General features: G+C 35.6%; 1 long non-coding RNA gene and 1 pseudogene across 1 annotated transcript; one reads left to right on the top strand and one right to left on the bottom strand.

The window, feature by feature from the left end:
• Positions 1-1,210: 1,210 nt before the first annotated feature.
• LOC110347180 (uncharacterized) lies at positions 1,211-11,275 on the top strand. Its single transcript, XR_015447057.1, has 3 exons — positions 1,211-2,397; positions 10,017-10,113; positions 10,596-11,275. It is a non-coding gene; the product is annotated as an uncharacterized LOC110347180 (long non-coding RNA).
• Positions 11,276-12,156: 881 nt separating this feature from the next.
• On the bottom strand, positions 12,157-12,644 carry LOC101705048 (small ribosomal subunit protein eS24 pseudogene; annotated as a pseudogene).
• Positions 12,645-13,051: the final 407 nt, after the last annotated feature.

Genomic DNA, 13,051 nt, shown 5'->3' with positions numbered 1-13,051 from the left:
GTCCAGGTGCATTCATGGGGAAGTAGGAAGAAAATGTTCAAATGGGAAGGGGAACAAGGGAGGGGGGAGGAGGAAGGGAAGGAAGAGAAAAGGACAAAAAGAATAGAAGGGGAAAATGGAAACCAAGGCTTTTGTAAATAAGGAAGGGAAGAAGGGTTGAACAGAGGGGAGGGGAATAGAGAAAAAAGAATCAAGGTATATTATGTATAGGTACAAATTCCCTATGATGAATGTGATCATTATGTGTATCAAAAGCATACCAATAAAATTAATTTAAAAATGCAAAATGGGCTTTCTAGCTCACTGTGGGAATGTAAAATATTTTCCTATTTTTGGAGGGTATAAATAAATTCCATTATAATGTCCTTTAAATTGAGGGGCTTCTGTTCTGACTTGTTTTATAGGAATAAATAAGCACTTCAGTGAATTCCTAATTTAAAAATTTTTTTAATACATGTTTGTAGCACATAATGATTACATTCATTGTGGGGAGTTGGCACATGCACATGGCACATCTTAATTCTCTTTTTAATCTCCTTCCCTTTCCCTCCCTCCATCTCCTATTTTCGTTGGTACGTATTTGTAGAACATAACGATCGCATTCTTTGTAAGGACTTGCTACATGTACACAACACTTCACAATTCCATTTTTTATATCCCACTTCCTTCTCCTGCCTCCCTCCATCTCTTCATTCCTTTCCCATGTGCTAATGATCTATTTCTTATTTTCTTTTATTTTTCTCTTTATTTATATTTTTAGCTTCTCATATAAGAGTCTAAACCATGTTTTATTTAAGGTTGTGTGTCTCATTTATTTGACTTAACATTATAGTTTTAATTTTCCTACAAATGACTCAAGTTTATCCTTCTTTAAGACAAAGTAGTACCTCACTGTGTATAAATACATTTTCTTTATCATTCATCTGTTGTTAGACATATAGGCCATTTCCAAGATATAGCTGTTGTGAATTGTGCTGCTATAAACATGGGTATGCATATATCACTGTAATATCATGTCTTTAACTCTTTTAGGAAAATACCTAGAAGGGACATGGCTGGGTCAAATGGAATTTCTAGTTTTAGTTTTTTGAGGAATTTCCATACTATTTCCCATAGTGGTTATAGTAGTTTACATTCCCACCAACAATGAAGAAGGGTTACTTTTTCCCCACAGCCTTGCCAGTATTTGTCATCATTTGATTTTTTTTTTTTTTTTTTGGTACCGGGGATCAAACTCGGGACCTTGCGCTTGCGAGGCAGGCGGCGGAACCACTGAGCTAAATCCCCGGCCCCCATCATTTGATTTCTTGATGATGATCATTCTTTCTGGAGTGAGGTGGAATTTCAATATTATTTTAATTTGCATTTCTTGAATAGCCAGTGATGTTGAACATTTTTTCATGTATTTATTTGTCATTTGTACATTCTCTTCTGAGAAGAGGAAGGTTTATTAATTTCACTTGCCCATTTTTTGGATTTGGCCTCTTTTTTTGGATCTCTAATTTTTGGAGTTCTTCGTATAGTCTAGATATTAGTTCCCTGTCTGCACAATAGCTGGCAAAAGGTTTCCTCATTCTGTAGGCTGTCTCTTCACTGTGTTGGTAGTTTCCTTCGCTGTGCAGAAGCTTTTAAATTTGATAGGATCCCATTTGTTAATTCTTGGTATTATTTATTGAGCCCTTGAGGTTTTGTTCATTGAGCCTTGCCTATCTGTGTTTGTGTATTCAAGAGTTTTACCTATTTTGTTTTCCAGCAGACTGCTTCTGTTTTAATATTTAGATCTTTGATTCATTTTGATTGCAGTTTGGTGCGCAGTGAGAGAGATGGGTCTAGGTACAGTCTTCTGCGTGTAGATAGCCAGCTTTCCAGCACTGTTTGTTTCAGTCTGTCTTTCCTCCATTGAAAGTTTTGACTCATTTGTCAAAGATCAGGTGGCCGATCAGGTAGCCTGGAGTTGTTTCTGCATCCTTTATTCTGTTCCTCTGATCCACGTGTCTGGTTTTTTTGTCAGTACCATGCTGTTTTTGATCATTGTAGCTTTGTGGTATAACTTGAAGTCCATGACTGTGATATCGCCTGCCTTGCTCTTTTGCCCAGAAATTTCTTTTTGTATTCTAGATGTGTTCTTGTTTCATATGAATTTTGGATTTTTTTTTCTGGTTCTCTGAGGAATGCTATTCGATTGGGATTGCATTAAATCTGTACATCAGTTTTAGACCTATGGCCATTTTGACTATATTGGTTCTGCCTATCCAGGAACAAGGGATATCTATTCATTTTCTGATGTCCTCTTTGATCTTCTTTTTTAGAATACTATAGTTTTTGTTGTAGAGATTTTTCATTTCTTTTTTTTTTTTTTGGTACCAGGGATGGACTTCAGGACCATGCACTTGCAAGGTAGGTGGCGAGAGATTTTTCATTTCTTTGGTTAGGTTAACTCCTAAGTATTTAATTTTTCTTCATGCTATTGTAAAAGGTATTTATTTCCCTAATTTCTTTCTCAATGAGCTTATTACTGGTATACAAGAATGCTGTTCACTTTTGAGTGTTGACTTTGTGTCCTCCTATGTTACTGAATTTGCTTATTAATTCTAAGAATGTTTTGGTGAAATTTTTTGGGTCTTTTATATAGAGAATCATGTCATCTACAAATAATGATAATTTGACTTCTTCCTTTCCCTACGCTTATACCTTTTATTTTTTTCACTTGTCTGACTGTCTGCCTAATGTTTCAAGGAATATGTTGAATAGGAGTGGTGATAGTGGACATCCTTGTCATGTTCCTGATTTTAGAGTGAAGGCTTTCAGTTTCTCCCCATTTAATATGATGTTGGCCACTGGTTTGTCATAAATGGCTTTTATGAGATCAAGACAAAGACCTTCTAACCCTGTTTTTTCAGGGTTTTTAACATGAGTGGATATTGGATTTTATAAAAGACTATTTCTGTGTCTATTGAGATGATCTTGTGATTTTTTGTCTTGCTTTTGCTTATATGATATATTACATTTATTGACTTGCGTATGTTGAACCATTTCTGCATTCTTGGAATAAAGCATCCTTGGTCATGTTGTATGATCCTTTTGATGATTTGTTGCACTCTGCTTGCTAGTATCATATTGAGGATTTATGTGTCTATGTTCATTAAAGAGATTGGCTTATTCTCTTTTTTTTTGGTTAGGGCTCTTTTTTGGTTGGTTTTGGAATCAGAGTAATGCTAGCTTCCAGGAATGACTTTGGGTGTAGTTCTTTCCTTTCCATTTCACTAAACAGTTTTAGGAGTGTTGCCACAAAATCGTCTCTAAAGTTCTTGTAGAATTCGGCAGTGAATCCATTGTGTTCTAGGCTTCTCTTAGTTGGTACTTTAAAAAAAAATTATTATTTCTTCAGTTTCACTGGCTGATACTGGATTATTCAGAATTGTTATATCTTCTTGGTTCAGCTTTGGTAGTTCATATGTATTTAGGAATCTATCCATTTCTTCTGAATTCTCCATTTTGTTAAAGTGCAGGTTTTCAAAGTAATTCCAGTGATCTTGTGGATTTTGCCAGAATTCACTGGGATTTCACCTGTTTCATTTCTTTGTTTTTATTGATTGATTTGTTATTTTGAACCCATACCGAGGAATTTTGCTAACTTATCTCTTTAGTCTTAATAGATTTGCTTTCTTGTATAAATTTTGGGCTAATTGTATAATTCATATACAGACACAACTCAATTCATTTCTTTTTTTAAAAAATTCTTTTATTGGTATTTTAGGTATACAGTTCGTTTACATTTATCATTGGATGCTTGTACCTGTACATGATGTATCTTGGTTCTTATTTTTTCCCCATTACCTGTGCACCCTTCACCCCCTCCACCCTTCCCTATTTACATAGATTTCATTTCTATTTTTTCCCCCATTAAGTTTATTGGTACATTTTAGGTATAAAATACATTTGCATACATCATTGGGATCTTGTACCATTACATGAGTATCTTGGTTCTTATTTTTTTTCCCCTTCCCCTGCCCTCCCTTCACCCCCTCCACCCTTCCCTGTTTACAAAGATTTTGTTTCCATTTTTTTCCTTTTCTCATATTTTCCCCCCTTCTTTCCTTTCCCCTACCCCTCCCACTTCCCCTGCTCCTTTAAAACTTTATTTCCTATTACACAATATCAATTATACTTTTTAAAAATTAAAATATCAAGACTGAGGAGACATTACCACAGATTTTACAGAATTTAAAAGGATATAGAAAGCATATTACAAAAATCTTTTTTGAAATAAATTTGACAACTTCTAAGAAGTAATTTAGAAGACAAATTAATGAAACTAACTCTGGAGGAAATATAAAATTTGAATAACACATATTAAAGAAAGTATATTCCTAGCTTGAAAACCTACCTATATGACAACAACAGGCTCATATACATTTTAACTGATAAATTATATTAAACATTTAAAGCAGAAAAGTAAAGGAACACTTCTCCCCTCACTTTAGGAAATCAACATTGTGCTAATCCTAAAACTGGATAAAGATAATAGAAGAAAAAAGTATGAACATAGATAGAAATTTGTTTAACAAAACAAACTATTAGAAGTCAGATCTGGCAGTATGTAGAAAGTGGTTTTATTATAGGGATGGCAGTGTTGGTTCAGCATTGAAAGATCCACCCCCAAAAGTCATCACTTTAACAGAGGAAAGGAAGAAGCTATATGATCCTGTCACTAGTTGGAGAAAAAGTATTGGACTAAATTCTACAGCTGTTCATGGTAAGAGCTATCAGGACTAGAAGTAGAACAGAACCTTCTCAACAGATTAAAGACATGTACTCCATACTTCCAGTGAAAAATGCCTTATATGAATGGAGAAGATACAATGCTTTCGAACAAGGGCAGATATGCTTATTCTTTATCTGTCCATTAAACTTTGAAACCTAAGCCCAACCAAAATAGTCTGGCAATAAAATGACTCAATTAGGATAGAACTGGCAAGGTAGAAGCAAAATCTTTATATGTAGATGAAATGATCATCTACAGAGAAAACACTAAGAAATGTCTAGGAGCCCCTAGAACTTGTATTTGAATTTAGCAGGATTAGAAAACACAAGGTATATATAAAAATTCAGGTCTGTGTATACGTGCTATAAATGAAGAATTGGATATTGAAATTTAAAAGTTATGTAGGAGTACAAAGGACCTAGAAAAGTTAAAAAAACAAACAAACAGTGTTGGGAGACGTTTAGTGCCTAATTTTAAGACTTCCTCTAAAGCTACAGTAATCAAAGCAGTGTTGGTGTAAGGAAAGACATATAGATGATTTGAATAAAACAGAGAATCTAGAAATAGAACCACACATATATGGTCCACTGAGTTTTGAAGGATTATTTAACATTAGCATTTTATAGAATATAAACTCAATTCAAGAGCTGAGGAAAAGGTAGTGTTTTCAGCAAATGACACTAGAACACCTGGTATCTGTATATAAAAAATTAACCTCAACTCTTTATTTCCATACATAAAAATATCTTGAAAGGATCTATGAGCCTAAATAAGAAAGCCCAGGGCTGAGGATTTAGCTCAGTGGTTCCAGTGCCTACCTCGCAAGCCCAAGGTCCCAAGTTTGATCCCCGGTACCAAAAAAAAAGGAAAAAAAAAAAAAAAAAGAAAGCGTAAAACTGTAAAACTTTAAGAAGAAATTATAAGGGAAAGTGTTTATGAATTTAGGGTAGGCAAGAACTTCCTAGGATACAAAAAACATGATGTATAAAAGAAAAAAATTGATAAATGAGATTCCATCAAAATTTAGAACTTTAAATGACATCGTTAAAATGAAAAGTAGTCCTTAAACAGACCATATTTACAATGCATACAACCTATGACCAGAATATATAAAGAACTCTTACAGCTCATTAATAGACAACCCAATTAAAAAGTAGACACAAGAAGATGATAAATAGCCAGTACAGCACAAGGAAAGGTGTGCAACTCTAGAATCAGAAAAATACTAATCAGTACAATAACAAGATTGAATTATACACTCATTAGGGAGATGAAGTTAAAAGTTTTAAAAGCCTTGTCATGACTGATCTTTATAATTTCCTTCCTTGTACCAGCTTTGGATTTGGATTGTTTTTATTTTTCTAGAAACTTGACATGCATCATTAGGTTATTTATTTGGATTCATTCCATTTTTCTGGTATGGATGTTCACAGTTATAAACTTCTCTCTTAGGATTGCTTTCGTTGTGCCCCATAGGTACCAGTGTCTTGGCATTATCATTTGATTTTGGAAACTGTCTTATTTCTTCCTTGATGTCTTCTGTGACCCATTGATTATTTAAGAGGGTATTGCTTAATTTCTTTAATTTCTGTAGTTTCTTTTGCCATGGATTTATTTAAAATTTTTTTATTTTGTAGTACATAATGTTTACATTCCTTGTGGGGAATTGGTACATGCACATATACATCTTACTTCCTTTTTTTCATCCCGTTTCCCTTCCCTCAGTCTCCCCTCCATCCATCTCTGATTCCCTTTTGTGTTTTTGGTACATGTTTGTAATACATAATGTTTACAGTCCTTGTATGGAGTTGATGCATAAACAACACATCCTAATTTCTTTTTAAATCCTCTTTTCTTCCCCTTGCTCCCCTCTCCCTCCGTTGTTTGGTCCCTTTCCCCTTTTAGAAAGATCTATTTTCCTACTTTCTAACATCTATCTTTTATGTTGTTCTTTATTTAAATTTTGATTTTCTCATATAAGAGAAACCATGAGATATTTAAGCTTGTGTGTCTGATTTATTTCACCTAACATTATGGTCTCAAGGTACATCCATTTGCCATTGATTTCTAGTTTCATTGCACTATTATTTGGTAATATGCATAGGATAATTTTGATTCTTTTGCATTTACTTAAGCTTGTTTTATGGGCTAGCATGTAGTCTATTTTTTTTTTTTGATGCCAGAGATCGAACTCAGGACCTTGCGCTTGCGAGACAGGTGCAGTGCTACTGAGCTAAATCCCTAGCCTGCATGTAGTCTATTTTGAAGAAAGTCTTATATTCTGCTGAGAGGAAGAATGTGTATTCTGTTGGATGGAAAAACATTTCTGTAGATATCGATGAAGTACATTTGTTCAAAGGTTTGTTTCAACTATGATAATTCTTTATTGGTATTTTTCTAGTTGATATATTTGTGACAGTGGGGTATTGAGGTCCACTATTATAATTGTGTTGATGTTATCTGATTTTGTTTAATGTCTAGTAGTGTTTGTCTTATAAAGTTGGGAGTGGTATGTTTGGTACATATATTTTTATACTTGTTATCACTTCTTGTTGAATTGTTTGTTCCCTTAACCAATATGTAGTGACCTTCTTTGTCTCTTTTGATCAGTTTTGGCTTGAAATCCACTTTTTCTGAAATCAGGATAGCTACTCCTACTTTTTTCTAAGTTCCTGTTGCATAGAATATTGTTTCCCATCTTTAGATTTTTAAGTATGAATTTCTTTTTGGATTAAATGAGTTTCTTGTATATGGCTTACCAATGGATTTTGTTTCTTGATCCATTCTGCTGTCTGTGCTTTTTGACTGGGAAATTGAGACCATTCACACTAAGAATTATTACTGAGGGCCGAGGATTTAGCTCAGTGGTGCTGCCTGCCTCACAAGCGCTAGGTCCTGAGTTCTATCCCCGGTACCAAAATAAATAAATAAATAAATAAATAAATAAATAAATGTTATTACTGAAAGGTATTGACTTATTCCTGTCATTGCATTATTTTCCTGTTGCTGATTTCTCAAGTTTTCCTTTTTTGCTTAACTGCTCACCCTGCCAAGTGTTTTTATTGTTTTATTGTTTTTATTGTTTTTGGTACCGGGAATCAAACTTGGGTCCTTGCACTTGCGCAGCAGGCGGCAAAACCACTGAACTAAATCCCTGGCCCTCGATATAATTTTTAATCTCCTGAATTTCTGCTTGAAACCTTTTCATGGACTCTACTTCTTTGCTAAACTGGTCATTCATGTTTTGTTGTATTTAGCTTAGATGGCTTTTTATTAATGTCTTCTGATCATTTTGTTTATTATGACTTCTATTATCTGTATAGTTTTATCTTCTGTGATCCTCTGCAGCACCTCTTTGATCTGTTTTTAAATCTCCTGTGCTCTCCTTTTGAATAATTCAGGTGTGTTATTGTCCCCCTTGAGGCTCCCTGGATGGGTTTTGGGGGACTTGGGAGTTCTGGGAGGCATTTTGTTGCCTTGTCTTCTTATGTTTGTAGTTTTGTTTGTTTATATTGTTTTTGTTAGTACTGAGGTTTGTGAGTGCTTATAGTGGAAAGATATTGTGGCTAATATGGAGATCTCTTTAGTTAGCCTGTTTTTCAGTGGTGCACTTTTGGCATGGCTAACTATAGTCCTTTACCCTTGCCTCAAGATTGACCACTTCTGTTAATTTGGGAGGGGAAGATGCAGTGCAGTTGGCCCAACACTGCAGTATTGTTAGTGTCACAAAGGCAATCTGGGCATTGGCATACAGAAAAAATCCGTTAGTAACAATTATGTGACCATGGCAACACCAAGGAAGTCAGCAACAGTAGCATCATCCAGGACAAATTGGATATTGGCATTCCATAAGAACCAATAATGCACCACCCTCAACCAGAGAAAAGAAATCCGTAATTATAGTACCAACATTACGACAACCCAAACATTGACATGCAGCAAATATATTCTAAATGTGACAACTATACCTGACTAATGGTAGAAAATAATTCAACATTAATTATATGAAGCTAACTAAAGATTAATAAAGCTTAATTGTTGCATTATTAAAGATATGGAGGTTGGGAATGGGAGAATGTAAGTAGAAAAATTTGAAAACTTAAACTATAGATGAGAGAGAAGTGAGACAAATGATCCTTTTATGGAGTAGAAGGATACTTATAGAATTAGATAAAGGTAACAGAAAAAAACAAATGAAAAATAGAAGATAAAAGAAAAAAGAAAGAATATGGAGAATAAAATTAAGAAAAAAATTAAAAGGGAAAAAGAAAGGAAAAAGAGGGGAATAAAACAAGAAAAAGGTCAAAAGAAAATTCCCCAAACTCATAAATCAGTGAAGAAGAAAGAAGAAAGGAAGAAAAAGTCCAAGAGTCCCAAAATGTTTTTTTCCCCCCTCTGTATTTTGCATTGAATGGTCTCCTTCTGGGATCTCTTGTTTTTCTCCACCTATCCCTTGAGGAACCCCCTATCCCAGAGGTCCTGCAGTTTACCCAGGCTGTGGCTTGTCTGAAGCCAGATGTGTCCTTGCTCACGCTGGTAGATAAAGGAAGACAGATCCCGTATTTGTTCTGGATGCAGGCAGTAGGGCAAGGGTTTGAGTTCTCAATCTAAATTCCTATAATATTTTAAATATGCTAAACTTTTAGGGAAAAAATTTTTTTTCTTACAAAATAGCAAACTCAGCTCAAAAAATTTTAAGTATCCAAGTGTATGTAATTAAGATGAATCTTTGGAGAAATGGGGCCGGATTAATAATTTTGGTTTAATAAAGAAAAGACAATTATATGTATTTCTCTAATGTATCAATTTTACCTAGAACACAGGTCCATGTATTATATTTTATAACATTTAGACTTGTTTTGTAATGAAGAGGTTAGCGAATGTAGTCTACTAAACTTATTATATTGGTTTACTGATTAAACAAATTAGCATTACTACTTTATACTGTTTCAGTTTATGACACATGTAAATTTGTGTTCACTAACATCAATAATTATTCAGATAAGCTTTCATAGTAACAGTAATTATATTTTGTGCTGTGTAATTTTAAAATAACTTCAAAATCTTAGGTAACTTAAAGCTTTGATTTAATGTTAAGTCAATGATTATTACATAACTAGATAATTCTAAAAGCTGAATAGTGAAACTGATTAATAAGAATAAATTTGAGTATATAAAGCTTCATTTCTTGTTTTTATATCCTATCCCTTTGGGTCATATTAATGGAAGTGTTCATTTTTGTTACTTACAGAAGTCGTGAAAGGAATGTGTGGTTGCAGGCAGCTGCATTATGTGTCCTTATGATTTTGGTTGATCTGCTAAAATGACAGTTTCATAACAGTTCTCAGGTATCTTCATCCAGTTCTCTCTAGGAAGTAGATACTATTAAATTGCATAAAAGTTATAATTCATATGGGTGGTTGAAACCATATAAGGGGCAAGAGTCACAGAAAATACAAGAGTAGAATGAACTTTGTTTTGCAAGGAAAGAATTCTAAAGTGAAGTGTCACTTGTTCCAGAATATGAAGGAGCACAGAGCAAAACGTGACTTGAGGGGATTATATCAAGTTGGAGGCTTGATTAAACTGAATTTTATTTGCCTTAATTTATGATACCTGATCCTTAAAAAAAAGGTGTTAAAATTTTGGCAAATACCTTCAGTTTTAAAGGCTTATCGTCAAGGTAACTGTTTTAAAAAGATCTTCACTGACAAATGTTATGTTACTGAAACTAAAATATAGAATTTTTTCTTTTAACCCTACTTCTACCTCCATTTCTCAAAAAACTGAGAATGCACTTCCTTGACAAATGGGATATTATTTTCCCTAGTGGCTAGAGATGAAGAGGCTTCTCTGTAACGCTGAAAAGACGCCGCACCCGCGTACAAATCCGCTACTACTCCACCTTGTGTTGCAGGCTCTGCGGAGGAGGAGCTCTGGTTAATGTGTGAACTGATTCCTTGCCTCACAGTTACGTCCACATTGAGTATCCAGTGCCCTGCCAATGACTGGTCTACAGATCTTCATCTCCTTTTGGAAGTGCATTGTTGTTTATGTCTTTGCCTGGTCCTAATGTTTTTGTTGGTTCAAAGGAGTTGTCCAAAATGACACAATAGTAAACAGTCGTGGTAATCGTATTAATCAGATGCAGCACTGTTTTCATATTGTCGCTTTCTCCCCATGCTTAGTCCATTGCTTCCATCTTCACCTTCAATGCTAACTTCTGTGTTGGAGAAGTCACACTTCGTGATGAGCTGCTGGTATCTGTCAGGGCTGCATAGCTCAGGACTGCCCGGCTGCAGCCAGCTGTGCCTCTGGCGAGACTGGTGGTGTGAACCTGTGGGACATGTGCCGCAGAGGCTGCTCGCTGTTATCGGAGGCTCTGACAGGTTTGGGCTGGGCTTGCTATTATGTATCTTTTAGTACAATAATTTTATGTTTATTAATGCTCCTTATAGTCTTCTGATGTCACATTTTAATATACTTTATTTAATAATACACAATTCATTGTTGATCATTTTATTAAACTAATGTGTTTTTTTATAATGAAAGTGTAATACTTTTTTTTTTGAGACAGGGTCTCACTATGTAGTAGTTCATGCTGGCCTTGAACTCATTATGCAGCCCAGGCTAGTGTCAAACTGGTGGCAATCCTCCTGCCTCAGCCTCCTAAATGCTGGGATTACAGGCATGTGCCACCACATCTGGCTAAACTCATGGTGTTATTAGTCTGTATTCCAAGGTTCTGAATGAATTATCCCTGACTATCTTTCCGTGCTTTCTCAGTGTATTCCAACACAGTTTTATTTTGAGTGATATATGTATGCCCCTTTCCTGTCTCTCCCAGATGAGATGAGGTATAGGGCCGTGGTTCCCAAATACCAGACGCTAAGTAAATGACCTGCTTATTATATAAAATCCTTTGGGACAAAACATATAGTTTCGTCCCAGTTTGGGACGCCTCACCACATGGCTTTGCTGTATAAAACATCTTTGAAAAGTGGGGTGAGCGGGCAACTCACTTTCCGGTCCCCCTTCTGTCTCTTAGGCAGAAGCTTTCTTTCTCCCAATAAATTTTTCCTACTCTTAAAACAAAAAATCCTTTGGAAGTCTTGTTCAGATCTCCTAGTCCTTTTCTAGGAAAATGATGTACTGAATTATATTTTTGGGGATGGGAGATGGTTGTTTGCCACATAGTATAATGCTTCCCACTGGTCCCGTAACGAAACTCCCAAGTTTGAATCTTAGCTTTGCCTTTATTTGTGTGTGGCTTTGGGATGTCATTAATCTCTCAAGCCTCAGTTTCCTCATCTCCTAGGTGAGAGTAATAATATTACCTACTTCACAGGGTTATTATGACCATTAAATGAGTTAATATTTGTAGGGTATTCATTAACAGGTTTTTTTTGAAGTTTTTACAGTTTATTAATCCTCTTGTGAAAAACCTGCAGTCACTGCAGGCAGGCACTGCAAAATCTTTACTCCTTTGGCTTTTTGCCAGCACCAACATTGGCTTTTGCGGTGCCCCTGACTTTCTTCATTCTGTTCTTGCGTTCCTTCCACTGCTTTCTTGATGTCTTTTTTTCTCATGCAGGCCGTGTCTTGTAAGTCTATGTTTGGGTTCATTTTTCTTCGCATAATCCAAAGAATCATAAATCATGCCGAAGCCAGTTGTCTTGCCACCCTGGAAATGGGTTCTGAATCCAAATACAAAAATGACATCCAGTGTAGTCTTGTACATTTTGGTGAGTTTTTCCCAAATTTCTGTCTTGGGTACTGTTGCTTTTCCGGGATGATGGACATCAATGACCATTTGTTTCCTTTGAAGTAGTTGATTGGTCATGAACTTCTGGGTCCAGATAGTTACCGTGTCATTCATGATGGCAACAGATCCTCAGGTGGCCAGGGAGGAAAAGAGCTTATTAACAGTTTTAAGCACACACGAAGTTCTATTTAGTTGTGTTAAGTAGATAAATCAGAAATTATCCTAGGTGATTATTGACACAAACAAGATTTGTGAATTGATGAAATAGAAAGATGCAGGCTGTGAGGTGCTTGGTCTGTTTGCTGCTGAAGATGTCTTCTTTTCCAGCGAGTCTCAGCAGAGACAGGGGTGCCCCCAGCTGATGCTTTATGTGAAGGTCCTTTTGGTTCTCCCAGTGATTGGGTGGCTCTGGTAACTCCCATGGGGTAGGACAAACTGGGAGATGGAACCACAGATCTGCAAGAAGCTAGTCCAGCAGACTAAAGTGCAGGCCCAGAAAGTGGACCCAGCTGGGAGTGGGA

Source organism: Heterocephalus glaber, unplaced genomic scaffold (genome assembly GCF_053883595.1).
Source record: "Heterocephalus glaber isolate CG9 unplaced genomic scaffold, H.glaber_assembly_v1.0 deba00001743, whole genome shotgun sequence".
Taxonomy (NCBI): Eukaryota; Metazoa; Chordata; class Mammalia; order Rodentia; family Bathyergidae; genus Heterocephalus; species Heterocephalus glaber.
Note: the sequence above shows the minus strand (reverse complement) of the source record. Positions and strands in the feature narration are given on the sequence as shown.